The sequence below is a fragment of the Dama dama genome, chromosome 9, assembly GCF_033118175.1.
Source record: "Dama dama isolate Ldn47 chromosome 9, ASM3311817v1, whole genome shotgun sequence".
Lineage (NCBI taxonomy): Eukaryota > Metazoa > Chordata > Mammalia > Artiodactyla > Cervidae > Dama > Dama dama.
The window spans coordinates 107,405,881-107,423,204 of record NC_083689.1 but is presented as its reverse complement, the minus strand read 5'-3'; the positions used below and the strand labels follow the sequence as shown (position 1 = coordinate 107,423,204).

General features: G+C 33.1%; 1 protein-coding gene and 1 long non-coding RNA gene across 2 annotated transcripts in view; both read left to right on the top strand.

Annotated features, from left to right (window-relative positions):
* The window catches only part of FBXL17 (F-box and leucine rich repeat protein 17), a 512,447-nt gene that overhangs the window by 74,208 nt on the left and 420,915 nt on the right, over window positions 1-17,324 (top strand). The window lies entirely within an intron of this gene.
* Window positions 372-16,074, top strand: LOC133062723 (uncharacterized). Its single transcript, XR_009694246.1, has 4 exons — window positions 372-1,072; window positions 1,193-1,281; window positions 11,607-11,691; window positions 13,830-16,074. It is a non-coding gene; the product is annotated as an uncharacterized LOC133062723 (long non-coding RNA).

Genomic DNA, 17,324 nt, shown 5'->3' with positions numbered 1-17,324 from the left:
CAAACTCTTTACCTAGATTCAGCAACTTTTTAAATTGAAGTATAGTTGATTTACAATATTGTTATATTTTGATTTACAATATGGTGTTTTGTTTGGTATTTGATTTATAATATGTATTTTGAGTTACAATATGTTTGTACACCAGTTGGTTTTGGGTGTACAGCTAAGTGATTCAGTTACACATATATATGTTGTTTTTTCAGATTATTTTCCACTATAGTTTTATTATAAGACATTGAATATAACTCCCTGTACTAATCAGTGAATTCTTGTTTTTATCTGTTTTGTGTATAATAAATTGTTAATCTGTTTATTAGATTTATTAATTTTTAGTATTTTGATTGTCAAAGCATACATTTTTCTTGATGCTCATATTACTAAGAATTTTATTTTCAGATTTTTAAATCAGATTGCCTTCACCTTTGCTATTTAAATCTTTTGTTGTATAAAATAAAGTGAACTCTGTAACATTGAATATTCAGAAATGGTTTTCATATATGCTTTGAGACTAAGACTGATAGGCATTAAATAACTGCAATGTATAGAATTGTAAATGGTGATATTTACCTACGTATTTTATAGAATATGTTGTCTTCTTTGTCATTGAGGCTGTTGAGTGAAATGATATCTTAGTAATGAATAGGGAAGTAATATATAAATATAAATAATTGAGGACAGTCACTAAACCTGATATTGACCTATGTTTAATCTTTCTGTTGCTACTATCCAACTCTGACTGAAAGGTTAATGAGCAGAATAATTTACTATTGCTACTAAGAGTGTATTTTCAGTTGTTACCTTGCTGTAATGACTCACAGAATTAGGTCTCTCTGTTTTAATTTTTCCCCAGATAGCACAGTGATGGACTTCTATGTGGTGGAAGGTACAGTTCAGCTTAAATGGCCTTAAATTTCTTCATTTTGAAGATGCTTGGTCTATCATTTTCAGATGGTTATATCTAGACCCAAAGTGTATGTGTCCACTCAGGTGCCCAAGGCGGGAAGTAAACGTCAGTGGCGTGCAGGACGTACTCCGGAGGTGTTGTGATCTCAGGCGCTTCTCTGAATAGAAGGTGTATATCAGTATTTTTGGAAGGACTGTTTGTCAGGCAGAAAGCTGAAATAGATTAATTCTTTTTCCTAATGACTTTGTGCATCATTTTTTCTTAAAAATTCTCCTGTGTGTTCAACAGATAAGAAGAACTAAAACTGGAAGATGGAAGGAGAAATAAAAGCAGCATGCACATTGGACAGTCAGATCTTTAGTAACTGAGATTTGGCTGTAAGTGAAATGTTTCATTTGGAAAGAGGACAGAAATCATCAATTGGAGTTTGTAATTAATTAAGTTTAAATTCATGTTATACTTCATATGAGTAACTTGGGTCTGACTTAAAAGCACAGAGTTCAGAATCTCTCCCATTATTATGGTGAAATTAGGACTATGTTTTAACTACTGAACTGCCTATGCATTAGCTTAGAAATGGTCATTTTTGGAGCATTTTAATTAGAGGGTTTTGAAGAAATAGTACATTTGTGAGTAGATTATATAGACTAATTAAGTTGATCTGCAAATAATAATGGAGTAAAAGTCATTCTTTTGTATTTCTACAAAGTAGTAAAGTTTACATGGTTGTATTTTAAAGGCTATATAAACATTTGCTACTTTACCTGTACTTTTGAAGTAACAAATGCAGAATTAGAATACCAGCCTTTTTTTCCCTCAAGTTTTAAGGGAGTCTTCAACTGAAACTTAGGTTTCTAAAAGTTAATTCCTTTGCTCACACTTTGGCATTTGGACAGTGTCGTAACATGTGCGACTGCTTAAGTAGGAGCTAGGTGTGAAATTACTCTCATCCTACTGTTGGATTGCCTTCCAGCAATGGCTTGGACTGCTACAGTCAGGCAGTCTGCGACTGAGGGTATTTAAGTTTAGAAAAAGGAGGTCCATTTTTTTTATATATGTAAGAAGAAAGGAAGTTGCTTTTATCCATGGAAATGTTGCTATACTAGCTTTGATTGCATCAGAAACATATAGGTAGTTCATGATATACAAATGAGCAGTGTTTTAAGAGTTGGTTTTTTAAGGTCATATATTTTAGGAGTTGAACTAGGAACACGTTTTCTTTCTAGGAGTGTTTTATGTAATGGATCTCTAATCTGGTCTTTGGTAACCTTTTACATGAACTGTAATGTTGATATTATAATGGGATCCAACCAAACTTTATAAGAATGTTTCTGTGGGAAAAAAATCTTTAGAGCACTAGCTTACTTTAGGTGGTTCAAAGGGTACATAGCTGTCTTCTCATGTCGGCTCCATGGTGCCATTGGGGTGTACAGGAGTGGATATTGGGGTCTAGAGAACAGGTTTTTTAGTTTAAAAACCAAAGGGTCTGACTAGAGCTCTTCCATTGGAGATACTGGAGCGGACTCAACAGTTCCTGGCATTGAGCCTTCATCTCTTTTCTTCCTCTTCCACAGTTCATTATTAGCCTCTTGTCACCACCTGTTCTGTTTGTAACTAGGGTTTCTTTCCTCTTCAGTTGTAAGATACAAAATACAAAATAGTATTAGCATTTCTTCATTTTTTTCTTGTCATCAGAGCGAGTCCTTTTTCTTTTTGAAAAGTTTTCTATGAGTTTATCCAGATACCAAACAAATAGGGATTTGGGAAAGGAATAAAGAGACTCCTAGGAAGGAATCAGTCCAAGAAAAGATATTAATGGTGGGTTTGGGGGTGCCCAGAAACTGAAAGTCATTTTCTGTATATATTTGGAAGAATACTCAGACTTCTTTGGAGCATTCCTAAGGAAGAGCGTGAAGAGACTTAGTGATTAAAAGCACACGAGGAAAGGGTAGGTATGTTTCTCCAGTGGGATCAGAGGCAGAAATGCAGTGATTTCAGTAGTGCTTATCTTAACCTCACTCCCTTTCCCCCTTCAGTCCTAAATTTAAATTATGTGACTTGGTCTGGAATTATGCCTTATTCAGAACCAGCATATGGCATGGCTGAAGTTAACCTGGAGAAGTTTGCTAACAGGTTTAGCTGGGAGGTTAAACCTCAGCCAGCAGCAGCAGATGGTGAAGGAAAATCATCTGTGGACTTTTCATCCTTGGACTGTGTAGCACATGTGTAAGTGAGGGATGCTTGTAAGGCACGCATGACTTTTTGGTTAAAACCAAAGACACTTAAATTCCATAGTATGATGCTTCTGTGATGGTTGTTTAATATGGCAGTTAGAGAAGGGCCCTGCAGTAAAATTGAAGAAATGTCCTGACATACGTAATTTGTTAATTGTGAGTAAATACTTCTAAATTGGTTTTTTGAAATAGTTTAAAAATATCTCAAAGTTCTAATGGAAATTAATATTTTATTCTTTCAATTTATTAGAATATTTCAAATTATATATATTGTAACCACAGTTAGGTTATGTATTTGAAGCTATAGAGTTTAAGTGGTCAGTTTCTGACATAATTAAACATTTAGAAATATAGATAGCCTGATGGGATCATTAAATGGAAATAAGGTAGTTAAATTTGGGGCAGAGAATTTTTTAAAAATGGTTTCTTAGAGTAAAAATAGCTTTCACATTTTGTAATGAAGAGATATTTGGGTAGTCAAGGAATGATTAGGTCATAATATAAGGGTCAGGGTAAATGGATATGTGGTAAATGCTTTTTTCTTAACCTCACAGTCCTTTTGCAGCTATTAAAGAAGGTAGCCCACTCACATACTGCCTGTTTTGTGAAACCTTCAATTGTAAAACTGATTTTCTATAGGAAATTCTATTTCAGAAAATCCTGGTCATGCTCAGGAAGACCTTGAATTTTCCTCAAACAGAATTATTTAAAAGTAGCCCTTAATGCACAGAAATTCACCTGCTTTTAAAAAAAAAACCTTAAATATTTAATTTATAGACTGATGTTTTGTATTTTGATAGTAATTTTCAATTTTAGAAAAACTTTTTAGTGAGTTTTAGCCATCTGTTTTACATATTCTAAATAGAATAATTTTCATTTGAAGTGTTGGATATAGAACTTGGTGTCTTAAATATAAACAGGTAAGAGGCGAAGAATCCTTATATTTATTTATTTATTTAATTACAAAGTCAGTACATCCTCATTAAAGAAAGCTTGGAAAACACAAAGCACAAATGGCAGAAATCACAAATTACCCATAATTCATAACACAGAGGCAAATAAATTCCTGTTTATATCTGAGTGAATGTTCTCAGTATTTTTTTATGTAAATATAATTTATATTTTCCAAGAAAGTTATACTTAATTTATGGCTTCACTGATTAATATATTTTGAACATTATACCACAGCAAGAAATAGTCTTGTAGAACGTTAGTTCTTCATGGCTGGGAAGTATGTTTATTTGGTATTTAAATTGTTTGTTTTTTGCTTTTTTTATAGTATGGTTCAATGAATGTCTTGGCACATGCATCTTCATAGGTATCTTGATTATTTCTTTTGTTTGTAAAGGATGTAAAATGCAAGAATATCTTGAAAATGGCCCCTTTTTCTTATTATGAAAATAATACATGTTGATTGGAACTTAGTACAGAAGAGTATTTCTTAACGTGTTTTCAGAGTTTTTGCAAGTACACGATCTACTAGTAACAGTTTGGTCAACTCCATTTTAGACTTGTTAATGTATATAGGCAGCAAATATAAATATTTATTTTAGTATAAAAATGGCTCATATTAAGTGTTGCTTTGTGTAATCTTTTTCTCAAATTATCTCAAATTATCTTTGGGCACCCCCAAACCCACCATTAGTATCTTTTCTTGGACTGATTCCTTCCTAGGAGTCTCTTTATTCCTTTCCCAAATCCCTATTTGTTTGGTATCTGGATAAACTCATAGAAAACTTTTCAAAAAGATAAAGGACTTGCTCTGATGACAAGAAAAAAATGAAGAAATGCTAATACTATTTTGTATCTTACAATTGAAGAGGAAAGAAACCCTAGTTACAAAAACTATTCTTCTGTTAGTAGTTATAGGACTGTGCTGTTATTTTTAAAAGCTATTTTGTAACCCATTGTGTCGATGTGCCATGTTTTGTGTAACTATTACTATTATTGCATATTTAAATAGTTTCTTACTTCTCATTATTATAAAATCCCTGTAGTAATGAGCTATTGCTATATCAGTTTCTCCTGTTTTCTTTCAATTTTGTAATTATGTCCTAGGAATTTATTCTGAAAGTGAAAATTTGGAGGCTGGGGGTATTTGTTTTAAAAACTGCCGCCTCTTGGCAGAATGTACTTCAGGGTGGGTGGTTGTGTCAGCCTGCACTCTCATCACAGTACCTCTGAGTGCTCCTTTCCCTGTGTTTGCTCGAAACCGTTTGTTATCCATCTTTTAATTCCTGAATATCAGTTAATGAGCAGTTGTATTTTCAAAAAATTAATGTTACCTATTTATTTCCTTTTCAAAGCAAAATAGTTTTCTCATCTGTTAAGGGCAAAGGATGGAGGAAATGAGGACAAAGGTTACTACTAAATAGCAGCAAGAGATGCCACATTGCTCATTTAGATTCTTTTAGGAGTTAAGCAGTTTTAAAGAATAATTGCTTACGTATATTCCACAAGGGAGGTACCCCCAAAATTAGATTAATATTTCTATTACAATTTTTATAAAGCAAAATCCGTTTTGACTGCAGAATATACTAGCAAGAGTCAGGGTTATATATGGTGTTATGGAGGCCAAGTTGGTTTGAATTTCTGTTCCACTGCTTACTAGCCAGGTAATCTTGGGCAAACTGCATAAGCCTCTCTGAACCATAAAATGGTAATAATAGTTTCCCCATGTTTCATTGAGAATATGTGTGTGTGTAATATGTTAGCATAGTGCCTGTACACTCTAGACACTCAAAAATGAAACTCACCATTATTTGTTGTTGTTCCCACTCCCGTTACTATTATTTTTACTAATACTACAATCACCATTGTTACTTTTACTATTAGTACAAATGTTCTTTCTCAATCCTTAATTTTACTTGATATAAATTAAAAAACGAAAAGCAAGATAGTGAGAAATAGTTGTAGTAGCAATTTCCTTAGGCATATGGGGTACAAAGGGGACAAAGTTGTGTTTCTGTCAATTTACAGGAATAAACAGAACTTAGAACATGAATTTTTAAGGCAGTATTCACTGATGAACTGATATTTAGGAAATGACATCTTGTTGTTATGTCTCTCATAACATGTACTACTTAAATAGTTTTATTGTAAACTGCGTACACACAGACAAAACTTAAAGCAAACTGGAGGTCTTAGAACCCTTATGACGGTCAGTCTTTTCTTTATTCCTTGATATTTATAACAACGTATCTCAATAGAAGCTACTCATTACAAAGACGATACCTCCATGGGTCAAGATTAAAGGTAGTTTGTTACATAGAGTATTTTTTCCAGTAAAACTTACTGTCTACCTATCGGCCAGTGGCTTTCATTCAAGGATCACTTATAAGCAAATGGAAATACATACGTTTAACAGAATCAGAGGTTGATATTTATAGTGTAAAACGGGATTTTACTTATACTACAAAGGAGTTAACATCTTAGACTAGATAACTGAAGGTCACTCATTACAATTTAAACCTTTTTTTAAAGGCGGTCTTTCTAAAATATCATGTTAAAGAGAATGTATGAAGATAATTAGCCTTTTCTTGGTGGCTCGAGGTCATCACTGTAATGATCAGTGACATTACTATGTTACATACAGTGATACATGCAGGGATAATTGAAAGGTATGAGGTACTTGACCTGACAGTCAGTGGTTCCAGACTTATTACTTTTTAGGTATACTATCAAAAAGCGAAAGTATAAGTACTGAAAAATGACAGCTATTGAGAAAGGCATAGTCATTAAATGGTAAGGGGCAATTACTAGTGTCAGTGTTTTGGATTTTTTATATACTCACAAGTGATAATTAGAGAAGAGAGTATGAAGGTTCAAGTTCTTTTTTATATAAGAATTTCAAATTGCACTTAAAATACTATGACTCAGCAGTCTGTGGACACTGATGGAAAAAATGTCAGCTTTATTTGCTATACACAGGATGATAAAATACTTGACAAACCTCACAGTGAAAGCCCCTTCACTTAAAAGAAGTAACAGTCTAGTTGGATAAGTTAAATAATAATAATTTTTAACATTTCAATCCAACACTCTGTGAAGCAGTGTATGTATATTCCTTTGATTCCTTTAATTCTCACATCAACCCTGTGAAGTCAGTACTGTTATTATCTCCATTTTCCAGATGAGGAAACTTGCAGCTCAGAGACGACAGCTAGTAAATTTCAGGGCCGAGGTTGGACTCTGGGCAGTGTGACACCAAAAATCCAGTGCTCTCTGCTACCTCTGTTATAGCAAATTGCTGAACCTAGTGAAAACACCTCTTTGAGACCTTTATCCATGAGTAATGTGTGTCAGACAGCTGACCACCAGTGTATCTGTCTCATTCATTTCACAGCATCACACATTAAACCTTTAGGTCTACTTGAGGCACTAGAAGGCATATTCTCTCTGAATATTTAAGTGCTCACAGAATATAAACAGTGATAAATATATACTGTGTATACATTTTTCATGAAAATGTATAAAGACTTTAACCCTCAAAATAAAAGGATCCTGTAACAATATACAAATTCATATATTATTCTATGTACTTAGCTGTGAATAAGACTTAAAAATTCAAATCTAGTGGCTCCTGAATATAGGAGTCTGCTCTGAGTACTGCAAGAGTTCCTTAAATCATTATTCTGTCAGTGAAGCCTCTAGGAGTGGGTTTTGATATAAATTTATTGGACCCAATTTGACAGTTTTTTGCAATAGGAATGTAAGCTATCAGATGTATTACATAGTAAAGGTCAGTATTGTTTTAAGAAACTTCAGTTTTAGAGGTTGATAGATAAATGTATGGATGTTTCTGTGGAGGTTGGTCTAAACAGTTCGAAAAGGACCATTTAACAACTGCCTGAGTTCTGACCTGAGCTGCTCCCTGTATGCTGAAACTGCTGATAATTCTGTTAGTCTTCTTCTCTTTATAAACCATTATTTTCAGTTCAAAGTAAGCCTGCCAAACCTCAGTGGAACTAAACTCATTATCTTCCCTACCTCCTTCTTCTCAGTCTGTTTTTGTGTTGTGTTCTCACTTTTGGGTAAAATCCCGTAGTGGTTTTTCCTCTCACATAGGGCAGAAACCCCACACTCTCTAAGACGGTCGTCAAAACCCCTCTTGGCTTGGTTTCTGCTAGGCAAGCCTTGCTCCTACTGTGCCCTCGCGGGCCCACTCTGCCTTAGCTGAGTCCACGTGTGGTTTGCAGAACATGCCATTCACACTCCTGCTCAAAATTCTTTTTCCACTGTTTCTCTCCAGGCTCATCTTGTAAGAGTTGTTGATTTATGACAGCTTTTTGAGGTGGGTATTACTATCTCCCCATTTTTCAGAGAAGGAAGTTTAAGCCTAGAAAGTTTACCTAAGAACTGATCAAGTTTTTCTCTTGGGAATTAGAAATTGGAAAAGAAAAAATGGATCTTTTTTTCATAGAAAAATTCTATTGTAGATCCTCCAGTAGAGGATCAGTTTCAGATGACAATGTTTTATTTTTTCCCTTTATTATAAAGAAAGATTCAGGAGGTCTCACTGTGCACAGGGCAGGGAAATTGTTTTTTTATCAAGTATATGTATAAAGGGTGTGACATGATGTAAGAAAATAAACGCTGAGTGTGAGAGGCAGAAACAGCACCTAGAGAGGGGTTGAAGAGCTCTTCCTGGTGCCCAAGTCTTTTCATTCTTGTGTTGATGAGTGTTGAGATTTCCTTTCTCTGGAGTTCATTTGAATTGATTATTTGTTCTTGGCAACCCAAAGGGAAAAGTAAAGCAACATGTGTATTTGTGTGTACTTGCCAGTTTAGTTTCAATTAATTAGAGGAACTCTTCACTGAAAAGTGATTGTATACCGTAGGTTTATTTATGAATTTGATTGGAATCTAGAAAGTGGTTTCTCATGAAAACAATTATAAGTGCTAATAATGTTTTTTGGTTAGTTTATAAATGTGGGATTAACCTGTTAGATTTAACTACTAAAAGTTATAATGAAATAAAAATAGATAACACTACTGAAATATAGTCACTAAAGTAGAATCAATAATTCAAATTAAGACTAAAATAGTTTTTCTTGAATGCTGGTACTTGAAGAAAAACAGATTTAATTAAAGAAGCATAAAGTGATAGATATAAGTTTGGGTGGAAATTGTGGCTGCTTTGTATTTATTTAAAATAGCTATATCAAGAGAGTGTTTAGTGTTCGTGATAAATTGTTTTGTGTTTAAAACCGCAAATACAATTAAAAGGACTGGAGATAGATGTCTTGAGGCTGTGAGAGAGATGGAGGAGGGAGCTCAGTGTCTGATCTGCCCTTCATGGATGAGAGCAGTCTTCCTGGGGACCAGCCCTCCTCGGGCACTGCGCGTGTTTCTGCACTGGGCCTTCGCGGCTGCGCCTGGGTTCTCTCTAAGTTGTGGAGCGCGGGGCTTGGCTGCGCTTTGCGGCTCTGCCTTCTTGCCGTGATTTCTGTTGTTGCCGAGCACAGGCTCTGGGGTGTCAGGCTCAGCAGCTGTGGTTCACAGGTTCTGCCCTCAGGATGCCTGGCCTTAATTGTCCATGGCATGTGGGATCTTCTCTGACTAGGGATCGAACTCATGTCCCTTGCATTGCAAGGCGAATTCTTAACCAGGGAAGTCCCTGTTCACTGGTTTTTAATCTCTTTGGTTTATGGACTTCTTCTTTACACTCTTAAAATTATTTAGGAGTGTAAAGAGCTTTTGTTTGTGTTTTGTTGACCTTTGAAATAAAAAATGAGAAAATTTGAATATATAATCGTATATTCCACCATTCATCCACTTACCTCATCACATGTCATAGAGTTTCTGAAGAACTTCACTGTATATTCAGAGAATGAGTGGATATAACAATTAATGTGTTATTATTATTATTCAAATAGTTTTGACATTGCAGATACCCTAAGCAGAGAATCCCTGGACCAAACTTTAGAAGTTGCTTCTATAGTTAAAACACTTCACAGTTTTGAATTTCTTTATTGTAAATGAGAGAAGCCTTTAGTTGAAGTAAAAATGTATATTTTATGTTGAGTAAACTCATATCTCTCAAATTCAGAGTTATTTTCCACAGTGAAATAAAGCGGTTTGACTTGTCTTTCTTTGCATTTAGTCTTAAATTAGAAGACCAAAATATGGAAAAAAGAATGGGTGGTATTGATTGTGGGAAGTGTGTGTGTGTGTGTGTGTGTGTGTGTGGTGCATGTGGTCTAGTCAGATGGAATCGAGGTCGTACTAGAAGTGTGTTCTGGGGGATCATTTTGCTCTCTGTCTTTAGCCGTAGGTTATGGTTCAGTGTGTGACTGTACTTCTATACCTAGTAGTTTAGAGGCCACAATTTAGTAAAGGGACTGTATTTTGAAGCGTTTCTTATATAAGAGAATCTCATGATCTTTCTGAAGCCTCACGGGGAGTGTTAAGATTTCATTTTGTGTTGTTGCTACCACTGGTTGGATCTGAACTAGGTACTTGAATGTCATGGTTAAAGCTGTACAATTTCATGTACAACTGTTTTCTTGCAGTGGTAGTATTTGTAGCTTTAGGTATTAGATTCTGTCTTTTAAAAAATGAATGCAAATCGTGGTAACATGTTTAGTTGTGACATTTTGGGCCTAAAGTAATTACGTGACTTTTTTTAAAAATGAAAACTTACTTTGAACTATGAATTATCACCGATTTGTCTTTCAGCATCGATTCTTCTTAAAAATGAAACATATCTATGAATTCCATAGGTTACCTTATAGAAAAAAAACTGTTAGTGTACATGTAAAAGATACATGTCAGTTTCTGAAAAAAACCTTTTTTTGTATTAAAATGCCCCATGAAATACCAACATTTTATTCCTTAAAGTACTATTTAAACATAGTAGAGCATTTAAATTAAAACATTTCTTAATGGTTCAGTTGGGTTTAAGGGTTTGGTGACGTAAATTATTATCTTAATTACAGTTGTTTAGTTAGAAGAAAATTTTCAGACTTTGTATGTAGGAGTTACATTTTGCAAGCATCTTAATTTTTTCAACACTTCTCTCATCCTAAACAATGATAAGCTAATTTACTTTTTAAGAAGGGTTAATTTGAAAGTGGTTATTTCCTCAGGCTAACTCATTTTGGGAGGCTTCTAAGATTAGAAGTCTGATTAAGGTCAGGAAGCAGTATGTGTTTCCAACTTTAATTTTGGAGTTTTGTTTGAAATGGTTATTCCATAAACCATAGGTGAATCCTCCATCCACCTTTTTGAGAGAAGTTGCTCTTCAGTTTACAATGGATTGATGTGTTCATGAAAGTATTTTTGACTGCTGATGACTTTAGAGTCATATAGGGATAATCATTACCTTGTCTTTGTCTCTATTTTAGTGTAAACTTTTGTTTTTCCTGGGATGTGCTTGTTTAGTTACATTGACATCTTATTTTCAGCTAAGTTAGCCTTGACCAACTGCTTTATTGATTGGTCCAAATTTGTGGCATGTTTTTCAGAAAGACTTAAGATGGGTTGGCGCAAAGAAATGTCATATTCCAATCACGACATGAGAAATGGTTGGATTCCCTGTCCTACTAGGAGGTATTCTTAAAATTAGTTATCCTGTTATATCAATATTGTTTCTACCACTGAGAATGAGAAATACCTGGATTTTGTTATTAGCAGACTTAAGAACATGATAGATAATTGTAGATCCATAGAAATTATCTTTCTAGAACTGATGCACCAAAGATTTTTGGATCCTAAGTTTTTTATGGTTCTCCTAAACAGAAAAATAGTGTCTCTTAGTTATTAACCCACTCCATTTATACTGATACTGAGTACATATTTTCCAGGAATAATGCAGTTTTATTATTTATAATTTATGCAAGAATAAGTGTTATTTCTCCAGTGTTTGTCTGTTTTCTTGGGGTTGGATCTATGGTAATGCAACTAAAAATACAAAACTTACTACAACTAATTTCCATTGCATTTACATAGTAGTTAGTTAATACAGTGTTTACATTTCTGCCTGTTGGAATTGTAACTTAAAGTGCTGCATATGAAAGATGTAAGAATTTTGCAGCATGGACAAGCTGCAGTAATTGTGTGCTAAAAGAAATTTAGTAAAATTGCTGGCTTAGATTTGTTTTGCAAGTCAAGTGATGCCAGCAGTTTTCCATGAAAAGAACTGTTTTGTTGTTAAAATTTCCTGTATTAATATGAATTTTTAAAGCTCTTAAACTCCTCATAGATTTTTATTGCTTAATTTTTCTATATAATTGTGTGCCCCCTCCATTTTAAGACAGGGTAATAGAAAACTGAGCAACAAAGCCAAAGGTCACAGAATTAATAACTGGTGGAAATAATAGAATTCAAAGATCTCTGAGTCTTATCTGTTTCTTTTCTTAAAATCAGTAGACAGAAATGCAGTAAAGAGCTAAAATTAAAATGCTATAGTGGTTACTCCAGGAATCAATTTCATTTCAAAGGAAAAAAAACCTTAGTAGATTGATTACTTTTTGTTATGTTCATGTATATGTATACATTTTACTTTCTATGATCTGGCTATAGAGTATATTTTAGACTACGAACATTTAAGCATATATACATATTCTTTAATACTCATTTTATTTTACTAACTACCATCTTTTTTGTCAGTCATTTTGAGTCATCAGTTTTTTGGAACTAGGGGAATTTTACCCTTATATATGTAAAGCAATTGCATATAGACCTTCTTTAAAAAAATTTGAGGTAAGGAAATGTAGCCAGAACTATGCATCTTTATTTTCCCCTTTCTGTTTGTTGCCTATTTTTGTGTAACAGAGGCTAAGTGAGTTATTTTATACTAATCAATCATTTTTAGGTCTAGGAGCTGCCCTCTAGGTTTTCTCAAATTGCTACCATAGCTAAATAAAACTAAACAAAACTTCATAGAATTAATACATCTCTTCTGTATATAGAGCACTGTTAAACATACTTTACAGGGAAAAAAAGAACTCCATATGGAGATAATTAAGTAGTATAAAAGAAACAGCTCTTTTATAGTTATTAATTTTTTAACAACTGCCCTATAATACAGTAGATCATTTGGTCCACACATTTAATTAAAACCATTATCTTTCTTTTTGGAAGCATTTATTATACAGTTCCAAAATTGTTCATGAAAACAAAATCATGAATCTACTTGTCTCTAAATTGGGGCATTGAACAAGCAGGGTAAAGAGAGTATGTCTTTTTGTAAAGAATCCTTCATTTTAGATTGTAATATGTTTTAATTTTCAAATGAATTGAAATTTAATTTGCTGTAATTTTTTCCATCAAATGGAAAGAATTGTATCAATTGAGTGAAACTTTTGAAACTTAATTTAAGTCTCTAAAAGTTTTTTGAATCAGAGCTCTAAACACTAAATCATTTAATTTAAACAGTAGCACAACCAATGAGTCATTTAAACTGTATTTTAAAAATTAAAAACGAGACACTGATACATCTCTTTGTGGCTTTAAAAATTCTACTTTAAAAATTTTAAATTCTACTTTAAAAATTACACTAACTCAAAACTGTAATCAGAATTCTTTGTGAGAATGGACACATTCCTTTTGAGCTTTAAGAAATTCATTTTATGAAACTTTAAATGTAGGGGGTAAATTTGGACGGTTAGGTTCATTTACCCATCACTTCAGATGTTCTGGGAAGAAATATCTAATGATTTTTCCATGACATCTACCCTTTTTTTCAGATTCTCGACTGACATTTTATCGTGTTATTGTGTTCCACGCTATTTAGTTCCTCCTGGATTCTTCCGAATTTCACATGCACTGCTGCAATCAGCTCCTGCAGAGCGGATAACATACCTAGGGACCCAGGTCTTCCTGGACAAGCAGCCAGTCATGAACAGGGGCAGACTTGGCCTTAAAGTTTAATTCTGATATTTTTTTGCATTTCAAAGTATAGATATTCATTTTATCTATTAAAAAGTAAAACCCAGTAAGTGTACTGTAGGGAATGTTTATCTTACAAAGGAAGGGTCATGTAGAGATGAGCCCACCTGCTGGTTTTACTTTCCTTTTCCAGTAATGTTTATATTGTAACTTAAACATTTTTCTGGCTCTAAAAATTAGGTATGCCTTTGTTTTCTAGTGCATATCTCTGTTATGTAAACCTGCTTGTATACATATGAAGAAAACCAATTTGAAACATTTCTGTTTATGCACAAAGTATACCTTAATGATGTCTTTGGCAGAGGGTAAGAACCTCACCTTAACAAGGGAAGTAGAAATGATGGATTTGCTTACGGAGCTTTAAATAATGTAGCTGTAAATTGGGAATTTAGTCTGTATGTCAGAAAGATACAGCCAACTCTGCCATCAGTTTAAAAGAAAAATAAGATTTTGGTGAAATCTTGTCTAAGTGGCTTTAACACTATTAGAGAATTTAAAAAACTGTTAAAATAAATCAGACTGTTTTAGAATAGCAACATAAAGTTGGGGTTACTGTTTCAGATGTATATTCATGTAAAAATTAGGTTTCAGTATTGGCACTTAGGTGACGAAAATATGGTATGTTTGTATTTTAATGAAGCACTGGCAGTATATAAAACGTTAATTTTTAAATCAGTGAGCCAGAATTTCATTGTGGATATGGAAAAAGAGATTGTCATTTTACAAACTGCAAGAATAAATATATGTGTTTTAAATACCAAAGTATTCAGTTTTAAATTCTTACTTCATTTTGAAAACATGTAAGAACTAAATTAGACTTTTAATTAGTGGTTAATAGCAGTGAATAAATAAACCTGTCTAAAAATTAATGAATGTAGAATAAGACTTCTGACACTTTAAATTTCTGTATGAGGAAGATAGTTTGTTATCAAGGAACATAGTGTATTTTGTGTTGATCATTGCTGTTTTAAAAATGTATGTTCTATGATTACATTGTTTCCCTTACCTCAGGCTGAATTTGAGTTGATGTCTTCTTAACATGATTGGGTTAGTAACCAGTGGCATTTAATTTTTGTAATGCAAAACTTAAGGCTTTAGGTGTTCCCAATAAAACTTTTATATAAGCCTCTTGAAATTGTTTTGTTTCGATTTTAGTTTAAACCCATTTTTATCCTGCTTTATTGCACTCCCTTTCACTAGTAGAGTAGCCACACTCCCTCCTTTTTTTTAATGCAGTTTATACAAAAAGTAATTTTTCTTATTGTCATCTATTTTTTTTTTTTTTTGACATTTAGAAACCAAATACCATATGCCCTTTTCCTACCTTCGTATTAAGAAGCAAGAAGACTGTTACATGAATAGATTAAATTTAGGGCATTTTCTATCATATATGCTATATTATTGCACAATTTCTATAGTACTTTGTGTTTCTTTCTCCCAAAGAAGAAAAGAAATTTAGTTATGTAACATAAATTAAATTTGTATAAACCCTACTTGGGCATTTGTGGTATTGCAAAAGTGAAATTGTTTCATCATGGTTCAAATAAGAAGTAACAATATTTCTTTTGGTGAGAATAGCTTACGTTTAGAATCTGCCAGAAAATTGAGTCTTAAGCTGTTTTTACAAATAAAGAATATAATGCTGTATAGAAACCTGAATTTTAAAAAATAGGCTCATTCTATTTTAGCCAAATATCTTAGTTTTTTGTTAGTTTTAAAAACTTTCTAGAAAAGGATAGAATATAAGCATTATACTTAATAAAAATTCTAAAGCATGATTTAATAGTATAAAATGACTTTAGTTATTTCTTAATTTATCATGAATACTGGCTAAATTTTAAAAGTTTATTTCTGTGTTGTGTAAAATTTTACAGTATTGAAAGTTACTTTTTAAAAGAAATGTTCCAGCAACATTTAAAAAACTTTTAACAAAGTCTTCTATGGATGAATGGCAATCAGTATCAGTTTTAAAATTCTTTTGCAGTGTAACCAAAGTAATTTTCTTCTGCTCAGTACAACATTTAAAATAAAGTTTATGCACTGGATTTTTTGACGTTTGAGTTTTAAAATGGCCACGTAGTCTTGAACTGATTTCACTGTGTTGGATTCTTTACTCTTTGAGCCACCAGGGCAGCCCATTTGGAAATGCTTTGGGGAACATTTATTCTCTTTATAAATGGAGATTGAGCACCACCTGTTGGTCAAACTAATGTATTTTAATTTGTGAATTCAGCAAAAATGTTTTTGTTTTAATCGAATGATTGCATTCCTTAACTGCTGATGTCTTATGTATTATATAATGCTGTCAGAGTTTAGATTTATGTCTTAAAGTTATATTCATGAAATTCACCAGAATGCCTGATTATAGGTTGTAAAATAATGACCTTTGCCACCTTTACTGTTTAAATTTTCATCTCTTTGCTCTTTGCCACTGAATTAGAAAGCTACCCTTTTTTAAGGAAGTGAGTGGTCTCAAGGCTGGGTTTATTTATGAAGTTTTTTTAAGTTTTTTTAAGATGATTATTTTATCATGTGGATATCATGATATCACGTGCCTCATGTGGAAATTATAATGAGAAAGTCAGTTAGACAATTCCTATGTTATTACCTATGTCTTGGCTTCCCAGGTGGTTCAGTGGTAAAGAATCTACAAGAGACCAGGGTTTGATCCCTGGGTCAGGACGATCCCCAGGAGGAGGATATGGCAACCCATTCCAGTGTTTTTGCCTGAAAAATCCCCTCAAAAGAGGAGCCTGTCAGAAAGAGTCAGACATGACTGAGCATGTACCTGTGTGTTAATTTTTAAGAAAATGAAATCATCTTTTAATTGTTTTTCTTATTTAATAACAAGTTGAAGTTTAAAAACAGTGAATTCTTGTATTGAAAACAGCAATTACTAATTTTATTTCAGTTTTATATCTTTTATAATTTAGATGATTGAATGTTTTATTTCATTTGAAATGGATGCTTATAACTAGTATACATTAATAAAGCAAGTTGATTTTAATAGTTATTAATGTTAATTTTAATATATATTAATACAAAATTAAGAAAATAAAGTATTATTCAGATCAAAGCAGAAAATATCCAAAGTGGCATTTGATACTCAAAGGTATTAAAAATATATTTTCATTTAGACTAAGTATGGAAGGCAGCTGGGGTGCTTCTACTACCACTGACATCAAAGTGAGCGCTACGGCTGTATCAAAGTCTCAACCTTCATGCATTAATAATGTACAGCACATAAACCAGTGCTTTTGGGTTTTAGGGAGGTGGATCTTTTTATCTTAGGT